Here is a 16,560-nt window from a genome sequence, read left to right as displayed (position 1 = left end):
TATCCATCCCTGCCAATATGTATAATGTTTTAATCTCAAGCCAAGAATACAACATTTTTTCTGAAATTATTATTTCCCAGCTTTGCATGACTATGAAATGTTCATGGTTATGATTGCATCAGTTTCTCTCAGTTCTAAGACGAAAATTGGCAGGTAGGGCAGCTTTTATTATAACATCTTGAATGTAAATGTATTTCCATGCTTTCAAATAATAGTTTTCTTTGTATATTTTGATTGTCAGTCAAAATTGACTAACATTTGCTGATATTACCAAGTGTCTTTCACATCATCCATTGACTCCTAAGAAATAATGTTTTCAATTGTACAAGGATTTCCTTAAAAGTAATAATTGTGACTAGGCTAAAAGATATTACAGTTTTTGTATGTGGCATTTTTCACTTAAATTATATTGGCGCTCCATCATAACACACCCTCAGTCACTTTTATGTTACAGTTATGCCAAAGGCCATCTCTTAAGTGGTTATAATATATATTTATTTACTGGTTTTTCTGATGCACAGTTGTGCAATTATTGTGCCTATGTATGTAATTATTCATAACTAGAAAAATAAGTACTGTAGCTTCTTTACCAACCTAACTGGATCACTGAAATTCCATACTATGATGTGAACAAAACAAATGATTAGAGAAATCAGATATACAGAAAAATACTAAAATGATGTAATTTGAATTTAAGTTCCCAAAATTAACTATCATATATAGGTGATAGAATATCAGTTTGATTTACTGACATATAACATGATTATAAGCTTACTTGTGTAGTATTATATAATTTTGCAGGTTTTTATGATCAAAACTATAACATTTATAAAATTAAGATGATAGTCACTGCACTGAGATATTCCAATTTCAAAGAAAGCATTAACTGTATTTCTAACTTGATATTGAAATGATCTGAAAAGAACATGTATGAATCTTTTTCATGACATGATAACAAAGTGAAAGTTTTTCTAAATAGTGGAATCAGCTTATTGGACATATGCAATCATAAAACTAATTATATATATTTTAATGATGGAAATAAAAAGCATTATTATTATGATGCTTGATGTGTAGATAATCATTTTTTTAATGGATGGATGCTCTATTTTCATCTTTTATAATTGCAGAAGGATATATGATTGTAGAAACTTTAACCTTGATCTTTTTAATGGAGAATGAAGTCATTTTCATAACCAATCATGTATTCAACAATATTTGCTGAGTAGCTTCTTTGTATAAGAAACTGTTTGTAACTCAGAGATGATGAAAATAACCCCTTTTTAAAGAGGACATAGTGATATGATATATATGCATACACTATATTTCTAGGAACTTTATAATACTCTCTTATTATAAATATCATAGTTTATTACATATACATACATATATATTTACATATTATAAATATATTGTATATATTATAAATTTATTTATACATTATAAAATATATATTTATAATTTATGTTATAAATTTAAACATAAATTTATTTTTACATATTATAAATTTATATATATTTATTAAGCTATGATATTTATTATAATAGTATATTATAAAGTCCTGGAATATAGTGTAAGTTGTTATTGTTATTTTTGGCTTAAATATCTGAATGGTGAAACTCATTTTCAAAGTACAAGATAAATAGAATGAGACTATTTCATTTATGTAGTGCTGTTTTCTGGGAATGTTTTAAATGAACTGACTGCCTACTATGTGTAAGAAATGATGTTATTTATTTATTTTTCTCTAATAAAATGAGAGCATGTTAGATGAATCAAAAATAATTTTTTGAGTCACACTATTGTATGGTTTTCCTGCATTTTCTTTTTCCTTTTGTAAAGGTCAAATATTTGTTTTCCCTATTTCTTCACATTTTCTCTCTTGCATACTTTTCTTTCTAGTGTGAAGAGGCTCTTTAAAACCCTGTTGATTTAAGAAACTTAACAGGAATTGCAAATTGAGTAAAGAGTGCATTATATATAACCTTGGCTAGGTCCTATTTATAAATTATAGTCATAGGAAGAAATACCACAACTTGCAAGATCTCTAAGCAATTTCTAAATAAGTCACCTCCTGGGGCAAATTACTATGATATTAAGAACATAAATATGAAACAGTTTCCTCAGAATCATTCAAAAAATCAGTAAGGCAGGCACAGCTGTCTTTACAAGTACATTGAGTATGATTGGTTTGCCTTAAGTATCCTTTTAGCCAACATCTTCCACTGAGCAAATTTTCCACCAAAAGCCATTAATTGATTAGGCAACATTCTTTGAGCAGGCCTTAGCTAGAGATTTGCTACTTATGAAGATGCTTTAAAGCTCTTTGCATGGATTTTTAAAATCAAATTAGATAGGTCACATCTGGAACAGTTAATTTCATGAAAAGAAACAAATACAGAACAAAAAAAATAATAAAAAAGAAGCGGTCTTGGTACCCATAATGGGAAATTTATTTATCTTTCATGAAAATCCTTGATTACCTTATTGATACACTACTGCAAGGGAAAAAAATGTCCTTCAGTAATCCAGGATGACCATAATGTCCAATAAAGTATTTTTCTCAAAGAAGAACAGTTAACTCTGAAAGTAAGTTATATCTTTGTCCTAGAAGACTGAAGAGTATGCAGTGTTTCCTTCATATCTGGGAACCTAATAGCAACTGAAATAAATGTTAATGTGGGCTGAGGAAATAATTTCTATGTGAAGATCTCCTGCCTCGTGTTCGTATAAATCAGTATCAGTACTTAGAAACTGTACTGATATTATCTCATCTTTTTTTTTATTTTTAGCTTCAGAAGTCTGGTTCAATAGTCTGTTAAAATGAAAATTCAAACTACAAATGACTGCTTTATGACTGCAGCCACTGGCTACCACTTCTAGCATATTAGAACCATACTGGGGAATGGAAAAAGTGAGCACCATTTCTTACCATGTTCTCCCTCCTGCTGCCAGTCTTCGTCTGATCTTATATATGCAGCACACACTAACCCATCAACTGGTTCAAGACAGACCAACAGTAAGGTGCCAACCACTGTTCAAGTGCTACCAGACTCTCACTTCAACAGCAGTACTTGGGTCTTTAGCCTGGACTCCAAAGAAGGAATTCAGCTCTGGCAGTGGAAGATGGGGAGGGTAATAGGACCTCCTGCTAAATGAAGGGAGCTGGGTGAATGAATGGGTGGGCCTCAGAGGTCACTTGCAAAGGGATCAATCAGGAGCAATAAGGAATAAACTCATTCAGGCAGCTGCTGTTGACTTGTAAATCCCAAACCTGCTTGCTGCATTCACATGGAAATCAATGTTGTGGGAAACCGTTTTCTCACTGTAGGCTTTTCAGGAGTCAGAGTTTCAAGGCACAAATCTTCTGGTTCCTTGTTATCTCAGCTATCCCCTCCTCTCTTTTCTACTCTCATTCCTTTCACTTCTCTTTTCTTTTTCTTCTTTACTTCCTTGCTTTTTATTATTATTTGTTGATTTATTGGTACTGGGGATTGAACCCAGGGGCACTTAACCACTGAGCCACATCACCAGCCTTTTTTATTTTTTTTATTTTGAGACAGGGTCTCACTAAATTGCTTGAGACCTCACTAAGTAGTTGAAGCTGGTTTTGAACTTGCCATCCTCCTGCTTTAGCCTCCCAAGTTGATGGTATTACAGGTGTGCCCCACCATGCCTGGCTAACTTGCTATCTTTTGATGTGTGCCTTACTCTTTTACCGATATCACTCTCAGAGTCTAAGCTGTCTGAGTCAGAGGACTTTCTGTCTCTATGTTTCTTTCTTTTTCTTCTTTCTTTCCAGGATCAGACATCTCAAATTCTTCTGACTTTGTCTCTTCTTTCTCCTTTTCCTCATCAGGCATCAGAAAATATTTTGTCCCACATGTTTGCACAAAGCAATCTTTTTCAAAGCAGCCTTTACAGCCAAACTTTTTTACAGGTAGTGTTCAGGACAGTCTCAAGGGTGATCTTTTGCCCAGTGTAAACCTAGAAGGATCTCCTCTGTCCCTCTTCTTCCTCTATGACAACATTTTTTGGGATCAAGGTCTTTCCCAGTCCTTTGTTTGTCAACTTTCAAGTACTGGGATACTTTTATTCTATCACTTTTCATCTCTAGGTCAATAAGTTTCATCCACACTTTGTCTCTGACATCAAATATCTTAGAGGACTTATCCACCTGACAGAATGACGTGTGAGTTCAATGGACCAGACCTTGCTTCCGACAGCCTGGGATATTGATAAAGGCTCCATAGTCTGTCACCATGGCAACCTCTCCTTGGAAAATGGTGTAGAGAGCAGGCAAGTTTTCCATGGTCTCAGGTCTTCCTGAATCATCCTTAATGTTCTATGGCTCCTCCATTTCTCTTCTGCTAAAGCTAATTCTACTGTCTCAGCATCAGCTCCTGGTTTCTCAGTTCCCATATTGCCCAACCCAGTCAGAGACATCTCATCCTATTTCTGTAGCAGGACACCTCTTGTTAACCATGACATCTACTTCCTCTGAGCTGAGATGAAGCCTTAGAATCCTTCTTAGTTCAATACATCAAGCAGTAACTACCAATTGCTTACAGGTGATTCTTGACAGGAAACCTATTTTTCACCCCAGAGTTAAGATGGCCTTAAGAAAATAAATGTGTACTGTGAGTGTAAAATTTATTCACACTATGTCAAGGTATGCAAATTAAATGTAACTTCTTTACTTCCCCCAGAAATTAACAGTCTGATCTTTCTGATGGGCCTGCATTCATTGGATAGCAGGGTCAGAGATGGATGGTGAGAAGAGATCTAGTAAATCATTTTCTAGCCCGACAGTATAAGTCTGAGACAGAGAAATTAATTAAAGTATTTTCTCTACATTATTCACTTTGTGTTTGATAAAACTCAGGAAATGTTCTTAAGTTTTTTGAAGTTTCTCTAACCTTCTTCCACAATATGGAATCTGGATATTTTGAAGAGAGATATTTTCATGAAGTTTCATAGTGTAGACTTGTCATTGGATCTTTGCTGAAGAATGTTTGGACTAGGTTTGATCTCTGGACAGGTGACTGCTAAGTTACAATGAGTCTTATTTGATATTTGGAATAATATGCTGCAAACCTACTTCTAGGGTTCATGGTTTCAACCATTTATCCAAAGATGCAATGTCCTCACCAAAAGAGCCTCCTCTTCATGATTAGAGGCCACAGATTTTCCACCTGAACTCTCAACACTTTCAAGGCAACTTTTCAGTTTATGTTAAAACTTCTAAGTCCTCTGTATCTGTGAACACTAAGGAAACCAGAAACATTGCTTAAGACTCACCTGTATACCAGGCACCCACCCGTGATAATGCACAATCTCTATCTTATGATTTTGGAAATGACTATGTGTTTGTCTTTCAGAGACTTGCAGTCTATACCACTGTCTTAGTCAGCATGGACTGCCAAAAAAAAAAAAAAAAAAAAAACAGATTTAGTGACTTAAACAACTGAAATTCCTGGCCAATTGACTCCTAATGAGATATTTTTTCCTGGCTTTTAGAAAAGTGCCTTCTAATTAAATCCTCAGGATCCAGAGGGGGAGGTGGAAAGGAGTTTCTTTCTCTTCAAATTCTATTGGATTGGAATCCCACCCTTATGACTTATATATGACCAGTTACCTCATAAAGGATCTTTACTTCAAATAAAATTACACTGCAGGTTAGGGCTTCAACACATGAATTCTGGAAAAGACACGATTCATCTCATAACACCATTATATTTGAGAAAATGTAACACTAGTCTTGATACCCTCAGTCTTCTATATACCTACTCAGATACCATTCAAGACCCCCCACACACACACACCCAGACACACATATAACTTGAAATTTATTGTCAAATTGCAATTGGGATTTTGATAATGTGGACAAGAATTCTGACATCTGATTTTTTTATCCAAATTTATCTACTTGTTAGTTCCAGAATCCGCCAAGATACAAAAAGAGGAAATCTACTTTCTGTCTCTTCACTATAGTATATATGAGGCAAAGGAGATAAGCTTCGGTTTTTCTGCATACACAAAATCATATGTTGCTTCTTTTTAGTCCAATTTTATGACTATGACTTAAAGGCAAGGCATGAAATAGGTACTAGGCTATAAATAAACTAATTTAGAAGGGATTTTAACTAATACTTTACTTGGAAACAGAAGTATATCTTTGTTTCCTGATTTTCCTCCTCCTGGTGAAAAGCAAAGTTAAAAAGAATATTGTTGGTGTTTTCTTGTATAAAAGCTTCATTTAATGAAGAAGGTTTATGATTTCATCTCAGATATTCCAGTGGATTAGAAGTCAGTAAAATTTATGTAGAGGCATGCGTTTCTATGACAAACTTTTGACTAACCAGGACAAGATATTACAGAATGAACACTGATCAAGCAAACTATAGCAAATTTAAAATTCTATATTAGCAAATTCATATTTAGGGATTAAACTAAGTAAGGGCTTTATTTCCTGTCAAAATATGAATTTTTTGAAAAAATAATAAGTTAGCTGTGATGGGCTGACAGATCTGGCTCCATGAGAATGTTATAGGCCAGACTCTAAGGGAAATGACTAAACAGACTCCAGTTTGCTCTAAGACTCCATGTTATGTAGGAAATAAGTTTCTCCCATGGGAACACCCTGCCTCTGTGCCCATCATCAGTTACTTAGTGTGACATGTTTAATAATATACAATGGTAACTCCTATGTAGTAACCAATGTACCATGTAAACGGTAATTGTGTGGATGTTAGCAACCATTCTTTAGTTTGTACCTAGGTAAGGGTCAGTTTGACCCACTTCCCCCTCTGGTGATGATCTCATGATGTTAGTTTGTAATTTTGAATCATAGCAACAGACACTTATGATTAATGTGATTTTTGGTATAAAAACCCCTACAACCCTGTGGTCGGGGCTCTTCTCCCAATAGCCATTTTTTGGGGGCGTTGTGTGAGACAGTCAGTCGGCTGGCTTAATAAAGACTCTCAAATTTGAACTTCTCAGTGGTGATCGGTCTGTTCTTAAGTTGCACCCCATAATAAAGCCTAATCACTCATTTATATATTAGTGCAATTTGATCATTGAGATACTTTTTGGGGATTAGTTTTTCTGAGTTAAGTATGGAATGGAGAAAACATGAAATCGTTAAACTATGGGAAGAATTTGGTCATGAACTGGTGTCATCGAATTGTGAGAAATCCACAGATAATTTTTTAAATGTGGATAGGCCCTTTGAAGATAAACGCCAACACTAATCTCCATAAATGATACCTAAAGGATTCACTGGCTGTTCAACTATTCTTCTAGAATCTTAGCACTATCAAATGAAAATTTGGTTTCTATTTTAATTTGTTTAGCTTTAAGGGGAAGCATGCATAAGCACTATAAGATATATCAACTTGACTATCTCTAAATGTATATTATTCTCTAATCCCCCTACCTCCCTGCTGGTCCTCTATCATATTCGCAGGGCTAGTGGGTATAATAAATTACTCACTGTGAATCATCAAGTTTACTGCTTAGGTCCCTGATCCCTGTCGTGCTTCCACTGATCATGGCATTGCCTCCTGTGTCCAAGGCAAGCCTGTAAAGCTGGTCTGACAAGTGTCTCAGCAAAGGTTGTTTTAATTTAGAACAAGTTTAATTAAGACTCTCAGTAGCGGAGCCCTACAGGCCTACCTCCAATCTTACTAATGTGCCAGTGCCATATTGGAATATCATGGGAATCAAAATCAAGTAAATGGACAAATTTGTCTCTCAGGAATTATGGCACACCATATAACTAGTGAGTGCCTGATAAGATTGAGTGAGAATATTAGTAAGGAAAATTACTCTTTAACCCTAAAACATTGAAAACTAGAGGGAGGAAGTGGGAAATGATTTATAAAATGGCTTGCATAGGGGAAAGAATTCCAAAAACATTTATAATAAGTGATAAACTACTTATCATGAAATAATTGTAGCTACATGTTAATATGTAGGCCTTAATAATACAGGAAATATATCTGAGAGGGAGAAGCCCATAACAGAGTCTTGTTCTTTCATTCTCAGAGGCAGGAATGATGTAATCTACCAAAGTTATGCATGGGAGAAAAACTCTAGTTATCTACATTTGGTGGTGGGAGGAGGAAGAATCTTCTCTCCAATCCTCACATGAAGTACTTCCTTATGCAAATTAGACAACTTTGTTTCAGTAATATAGAATGAAGGAACCAACTGACTAAATGCAAAAAATATTAAAATATACCTCCTTTGGACTAGTATGGGATTGTGTGATTGCTTGCTAATATATGGTAGTATATTTTTTGCACCTGCCAAAATGACACATAGAAAGCAATATTTTTTATCTCTAAAATAAAATATGAAAAGACATTAATAGATTAGCTGAACTGCTTTGCAATCTATTTATTTTTCAAATGTGGGCCTCATGAATCTGTTTGTCCTTATCTTCCTTTCTCCCCACATACATGTGCTTCCTTGAAGCAAATCATTTGTGTAAGCTGCTTTCAGGTTTTTCCACAAAATCAGAAGTAGCATTTCCAGTCCACCTTTTGTAGTTAATTTGACCTTGCTGCTTTTCTGAACATAAAAGTCTTATTCTCTGTAGAACTGCTGGCGGTATGAGAAACTATCAGTCAATTTTACAGATGCTACAAACACTTCAATTCACTACAAATTTAAGAGTATCATAGTAAATCTCACATATGGGTTCTATTTTCAAATAATTGACTTAGGAGCAAACATTATTTAGGCCTATCTCTTGCAAGTAGTTGGAATCGTGGGTGAAAAGAACCCAGAATATCAATCTGGGACATGAGTGACATCATAACAAGGTGTCATAACCTGAATTTTCAGGATATAGTTTATGAAGTGTAAAATGTTGTCATTCCATACAAGGGCTGAAGTGTGTTTAGAGAAAACATTGGAATAGTAGGGAGAATTCTTTATATCTATTATTTCACTTTTAACGTCACATCAGAAAATATATTTACAATTTTAAGTGTCTAACCAAGTACCATAGCTTTGTAAGACTGTGAATTCATTTTTACTCATTCAAAACTCTTTAGAAACATTGTTTGCTAGTTTTGTTTTGTTTGTTTGTTTTATCGGTGTTTGTTTTATTGGTATTTGGCTTTGTTGTTGGTTGGTTTTTTTGGCTTTTTGTACTGGGTATTGAACCCAGGGGTGTTTAACCACTGAGTCACCTCCCCACCCCCTTATACATTTTAAGGGGGATACCAGGGATTGAACTCAGGGGTGCCTAACCACTGAGTCACATCTCTAGCCCTATTTTGCATTTTATTTAGAGACAAGTTCTCACTGAGTTGCTTAGGGCCTCACTAAGTGCCAAGTCTGGTTTTGAATTCATGATGCTCCTGCCTCAGCCTCTTGAGCTGCTGGGATTACAGGCATGTCCTTTATATTTTTGTCATTTTTTTTTTTTGAGATAGGGTCTTGCTAAGTTGCTTAGGACATCACTAAGTTGTTGAGGCTGTCTTTGAACTTGTGATCCTCCTGCCTCAGCCTTCTGAGGCACTGAATTTATAGGCGGCCACCACACTGAGCTTTTCTAGTTTTTTTTTAAAATAAAACATAACTAGTGTGACTGATTTCTTGTTAAGTTCCTGCATAAATAGCCATTATTGTTCTATTCCTAGAATATCACAAGGGTACATTTTCTTAACTCCGTCTCTTCATTTAAAAACGCAAATTACATGTGATAGCCTTTCTTTTCTAATATGTAGTATAAATTATGTGTAAAAGAGAAAGTTTAGATATTGCTATGACACAGAACATATGAATAGATCTAAATTGTTTACATATCACCCTTTTCAAAGAAGACCACAATGCAGCACACATGTATATACCAGATATACCCCCCATGCACAGTCATATGCACACACACACACACACACACACCACACATGAATTAATATTCAAGTATTTGTTTGTGCATTGTCTAAGAAAAATATTTGACTGGCCTTTCCTAGCATCAATCAGATTACAGTATCACAATGCTTCTCTCTGACATTCCTGTTCATTGTTTAAATGTTCTATCCATTTTCGTGCCTCTATTATATTATCTCTACATGAAATACATTTCATATCACTTCAAACTCCTTTTTTAACTAGCAAGTATATTTATTCTTTAAGGTAAAATTTACATAGTTTTTTATCTGAAGAATCTTCTTAACTCCCACCTACCCGAACCAAATTAAATCAATGTGTAAACATGGCCTATTTTGTTCAATGGAAGGAAGAAGAAAGCTGTGTATTTATTTCTATTATATCCTTATTGCAATGTTTCATTATTATTTTTTTTAAGGGGTACAACTTGTTTCTCTGGTTGTAGATGAAGTAGAGGCAAACCATTTGTGTGAGACTTCATTATTATTTATTTTTGTACCCATAAACTCAGTTAGAATGTGAGCATTGTGAATATAGAGATTGTTTATTTATATTATACCATTACTACTATTGAAGACCAACTCACAAAGTAGATACCAAATAAAAGGAAAATGAATTAATGGATGGGAAGTCAAATGTTACTTCATTCTATTGACTAAATTTAGCAGTCTCTTAAGTCAGTTGTAGTTCAGAAGGGAACACATATTGAAGAAAAATCCACGTCTGTTTCAAAGGCACATATAAGTAACTGGCATTTCCTCTTTCAAATGCTTTTTACCACTTTGTATTCACAAAATGCAACCCAATAATATAAGAATTAAATAAAATTATATGGTAACTGTGCTGACAAATATCTGCTACATAGTGAACTTAAATAATTTTAATTTAGTAATAATAATGCAAATATATTTTTGGTAAGTGCAGCTTTCTTTAACATATTATGTACATATATGCTATACACATCACAATAGTAAGTAGTGCTAGACATCTTAATGCCTGCTGAAATAAACCAGCTAATTTTACTATTAAGTCTAATTTGAAATTAAGTTATAACCAGTACAATATACATTGAAGTTATATAAAATGCACCCTGAACTGACACACTAAAACCTTTCAAAATATGACATTTTAAAATGTCCTAGGCCATAAACAGGATCCTAATAAAGAATAATCTTCAAAACTAGGGGAAGAAATCCAACAGAAGGGAAGATTGCTAAGCAAAAATTTTATCTGATGAATTGATGAAATAGACAAAGAGTATCAATGAGTTGTTCAGCAGGTTCTACATCAGCAGCCTAATAAGTACCTCATACGATTCTAAAAACAGAAAAATCCTTTGCTTTGGTTCCTGGGTATATCTCTCCATTTCCAAAAAGCAAGAAGAAGAAAAACTATGGATGGGTGGTATTAATAAAAGATACTTGATCCTAATCCAGAATATAAGAAACATTGTTCAAAGCCAATATATTCTTTGTAAAGATAAACCCACAAGGGCTGCCACTGTCTGGATGTGCTTGAGTAATCTGCCTAAGGGCTGCTTCAGTGTTTTCATTCATCTCTTTTGAAAAGTAAAATCAAATTGGGATGACATTTTGAGTAGTTCTCCTTTCAGTCATGCTAGTGAGATTCTTCCTTTTAGTTCTATCTTAAAAATAAATAAATAAGTGAAAAAATCTTTCCATACAGCAACCCACACTCCATATGCACACCAAGGTTCTTGTTCATGAAAATTGATTTTTGTGTAAGTTACATAGGCGATTCATGTACTTCCCAGCATATAGTGAGAAATTTCTCAGTACAATCTCTGAGAGAGATATATATCTAGATATGTGTGTAAATTGCATGAAAATTCTCATGGAGATTCTGATGCTCGAAATGCTAAGTAGGCTATCTTCGCTCAAAGTGAATGTGACTCACAAACACCTTCTTATATCATTCCTCTGTCCCCTCCTACCAATAAAAAACTTAGCTATGTTCCTGGGAAGGAAGGAGTCAATAGATATATTCATTGCCACAATTTCAAGAAATCTATACACTAATTGCATTCAGTTCCACAATTTCAAAAGGTTCAATTTCAACCAGCTAAAGATAGGGAGAGAAAAAGAATAAATACTGTCTGGCTGGTTTTGACATCTCTGACATCATGTTGTTATATTTGTTTTGACATACAAAAATAGATCATATTTGTAGTGTTCATTATCCTAATTAAGCAGAATATCATCTTGGTAACAGTGTTTCTTGTTTTACACACAACATAAGACACTAAGGCCTAATATTTTAAGGCAATGGCCCATGTGTGACATTTATTAAAATCTATTTTGATTGATATTATCCACCAACAAAAACCAATGGCTCGTGTTTTATATGAGACTCCATGGAATTATTATGTGTCTGTTTCTTATGCTGCTGGAAAATTCTGATGAACTACATATTTTAATTGTATATTTGCTTGTCTTGTCTCATTAGAGAATAAGCACTTAGGGCAGGGGTTTTATTTTCTGCCTATTGATTTATGTAAACTCATTGCTTAAAATGTTTGGCATACAGTATTTGCTAATAAATGTTCTTGGGTTAATGGATACATGGTTAATTGCAAATATCTTTACATGAAGCCATTACCATTCAAATCATGAGAATTATTCTCTTCCTATTACTAGCATTCCCAGCATCTTCAAATATCAGATATGGAGGCTGGAATGTTCTTCCATCCTGTACTGCCATTTCATAATACCTCCATCACATCTTATTTATTCTTACATTATGCTTTCGCATGTTCCATGCTGCAGTTGAATTTCCTTCACTCTTTATCTCTACCAATCTATTGGCTTCTTCCCTTGAAATTCTTTCCCCTATTTTAACTCTCTAGTCATATTTTGGTTCTTTTCAGTTACATATGACAGTATAATCCACTTTACACTTCCTTGTGTATCCTCTTAATATCTATCAACAGTATACTATATTTGGAATATTGTATACTGCATTTTGGAATAAAAATGGTAAGTTGTTTGATAAATATTCAGTCATTCCCAACTGAATAGGACGTTCCTTAATAGCAAAAATCAGTCTACTTTTTTGAATTATTTATTTATTTTTTGTTTTTTGGATATACATGACTGTAGAATGTATTTTGGCATATTAGAACTTATTCTAGTCAGGATCCTATTCTTACAGTTGTACATGATTCAAGTGTGTATGCCCTGGATGCATATTCAAATACAAGGCTAAGAAAGTTATATCCAATTAGTTCTACTGTCTTTCCTATGCCCCTTCATCTTCTTTTCCTTCATTCCCCTTTGTCTAATGCAATGGACTTCTATTCTTTCCCTCCCCACACTCCCTTGTTGTGGGGTAGCATTCACATATCAGAGAGAACGTTCAGTCTTTGTTATTTGGGACTGGCTTATTCCACTTAGAATGATATTCTCCAGTTCCATCCATTTACCGAAAATGCCACAATTTCATTCTTCTTTATGGCTGAGTAATACTCCATTATGTATATATATCATGTATTCTTTATCCATTAATCTGTTGAAGTGCACCTAGGTTGATTCCATAGCTTGGCTATGGTGAATTGAGCTTCAATAATCTTTGCTGCAACCACTCTGGCAAGCAGTATGGAGATTCCTTAGAAAACTTGGAATGGACCCACCATTTGATCCAGCTATTCCACTCCTATGTTTATGCCCAAAGGACTTAAAATCAGCATACTACAGTGATGCAGCCACATTAATGTTTATGTTAGTCTACTTTTCACAGCATCTCCCTAGTTTTCTTAATGACATTCACTTTCCTTGTTGTCCTGGAGATATTCACAGAGAACATAGCACCTCTTGCAATTTCTCACTTTGCATGAGTTTTTTCCTTCTCTCTTCTTCCATAGGATCTACACTTTCTTATTTTTCCATCTTTTTTCTACTTTCTATTTTATATTCTTCATGCCAAAAAACACAGCATTTTTCAAACATATCAAAAAATTAAATATACTTCAAAACTAAAATGTACTTATTTTGCACTAAACATGACAATACATGTTTTATAAAATGGAAAATAATATAAGATAAACATTATTTATAGTTTCATTATGTGATATCACAGATTATTTTTCCATATTTTTTAATATGGTGTTAAAAACAAAACCAGTTGAAGTCATATTCTGTCTATATAAATTTTGCCTGAGAATGTGAAGATATTCCAATTAAAAATTATCACTTACCATTGTTTCATACCTTCTAAAGTGTGTGTATGTCCAAGGCCATGCTATTTGTCTTATAATATAAACTTAAGGACAGTATTTTTTCATCTTAAATAAACCCTAAACTAAGTGATCAAAACTTATATTGGTTTTAGTGCATTTTTCTGGCAATAAAGGAAGAAGGGGAGGGGTAATGCTATAAGTTACTTAAAACTGAATGTTGATAATGAATATTTTCTTTAGAATAAATGAATCTGTTCAAAAAGATAGTGAATTAGTATTATTATTCTCCACATATAGATGAATATTTTCTGAATGAAGCAGTCTTGCTGTCTTTTGATATATAGGTAAATTTACCAGGATACACACACACACATATATGTATATATGTGTGTGTGTGGATATATATGGACATATATTCATATAGATACATGTATATATTCATATGTATGTAGATATATATGTATTCATATATATATAGAGAGAGAGAAAGAGAATTCAGTACTATGAAACTAAGCTATATAGGGTGTTTGGGGATGGATGGTGTGTTGGCTAATCTTGTCAACTGGACTGAGTTGAAAGATGACTAGGAAGTTAGTAAAGGTCACTTCTGAGTATGTCAAGAGACAATTGACATGTGGTACAGCAAATTTTGTGGGGAAGATCTGCTCTAAATATGAATGGAATTCTTGGATAGCTAGGGGCCTTAGTGGAACAAAAGTAGAAGAAAGAGAAAGCCTGTCAGTGCATGCAAGCATGATTTTTGGATGGATATGTCTATGGTTGCTGCCATCACCTACGGGCATGTACCTCCGCTTTTCTAGCCTATGAACCTACACCAGCAACTCTCTAGGGAACGTCTACACCTTCAGCCTCAGAATGGGACTGGATCATTGTTTCCTTTTGTCTGAGGCTCCAGTTTCTTGGACTGAGCACCTATTAGTTTCTTTGGTTCTCTAACCTGTAGGCAATCATTATGGTACTATCCAGTCTCTGATCATGTAAGCCAATCTAAGATATGTACAACACACATATATTTATATATATACACATATATATTGCTTAGATATACATAGATAGATAGATAGATATAATTTGTTTTGTTTAGCTTTACATTGCTGTAACCAAAAGACCTGATAAGAACAAGAACAATTTAGAGGAGGAAATGTTTATATTGTTTTATAGTCTCGGAGGTCAGAGTCCATAGACAGACATCCAAGTCCAAAACTCAAGGCCAAGGTGAGGTAGGACATAATGGTGGAAGAGTGTGCCAGAAGAAAGCAGCTCTGAACATGGCAACCAGGAAGCAGAGAAGAGCTCCCCTATCCAAGGATACAATATGAACTCTAATGGCACACCTCTAGTGACCTACTTCTTCTAATCACATCTTAAATGCCTGTAGTTACTATTGAGTTAATCCACCAATTAGATTACAACGACCATAATCTAGACAATTCACCTCTTGCATTGTTGCACATATGAATTTTTTGGGGACACCTTATATCTAAACCATGACATATTCTATTGGTTCTCTTCCTCTAGTGAACCCTCACTAATGCACATGGCTATTTACAGAAATGTGACAAAAATGGTTAATGTAAGGTAAGCTTCAGATTTCATAAAATTTTGCTTTGGAAAGTTGACTGGAAAGTAACTAGATGACTTTTAAAAGCAGAATATGTCTCTGTGTCAGCAGTGAGTTGATTCATTAAAGGAAACTTGCTCCTAATCTTAGTTAAATGTCATATTTGCAGCATTGTCCCTTATTTGACCCTGATATCAGAATACTTCTTCCATCAGAAGACCTGAACAGGGTTTGGGCATGATGATGGGCTCTTCATTTCAGACACTGGTTACAAAGCCTCTTTGTCTTTAACTTTAATCCTGTCTCCCATCTTCTATGTTTGGCTAAATGTGTTGTTGAGTTTTTTACTCTCTTGCTCATTTCCTTTTTACAGATTTTTCTTTTCCTGAACACAGCAATAATAAAAATAGTTCTGGGATTTTTGCCAGACACTGCTTCCAACTTCCACATAGTTCAGAAAATATCTTTACTTTTGTTCTATCCTGTCTTGATATTCTTATGAACTCAGATTGCAATTTGGGATATCAACAGGACACTTAAAACTTATTTTCATAGATAAAGGATATTTAGAAAGCAGGCTTTCTGCTGGCTCTAAATGACAATTGTAGATATTGGTCCAAGTTGACCAGAAACTTACATTGTCTGAAGACTTACCAAACTGTTAGGCAGAAACCAATTTTTTTATAACTTCCTGCAACAGAACCCCAAGACCATCTGAAACTTCAGGGTGGATATTTTCAAACACCTCTTTCTAAAACCTTGTTCAAATAGGAAAGTTTTCTTTCAGTCAAGCATTTTCCAATCCATATTGAAAAACTTAAAATAAACCTAGTCTTAAATGTCCTAATAGTTCCAATTTCTTCTTGCTTTCCAG

The 16,560-nt window shown here is 34.3% G+C and overlaps 1 pseudogene; it reads right to left on the bottom strand.

Moving 5' to 3' along the window:
• LOC124971644 (nucleolar protein of 40 kDa-like) overlaps positions 1-4,327 on the bottom strand; it is a 198,584-nt pseudogene extending 194,257 nt beyond the window's left edge.
• Positions 4,328-16,560: the final 12,233 nt, after the last annotated feature.

Source organism: Sciurus carolinensis, chromosome X, assembly GCF_902686445.1.
Source record: "Sciurus carolinensis chromosome X, mSciCar1.2, whole genome shotgun sequence".
Classification (NCBI taxonomy): domain Eukaryota; kingdom Metazoa; phylum Chordata; class Mammalia; order Rodentia; family Sciuridae; genus Sciurus; species Sciurus carolinensis.
The sequence above is the reverse complement of the archived record's forward strand: the minus strand, read 5'-3'. Positions and strand labels throughout refer to the sequence as shown.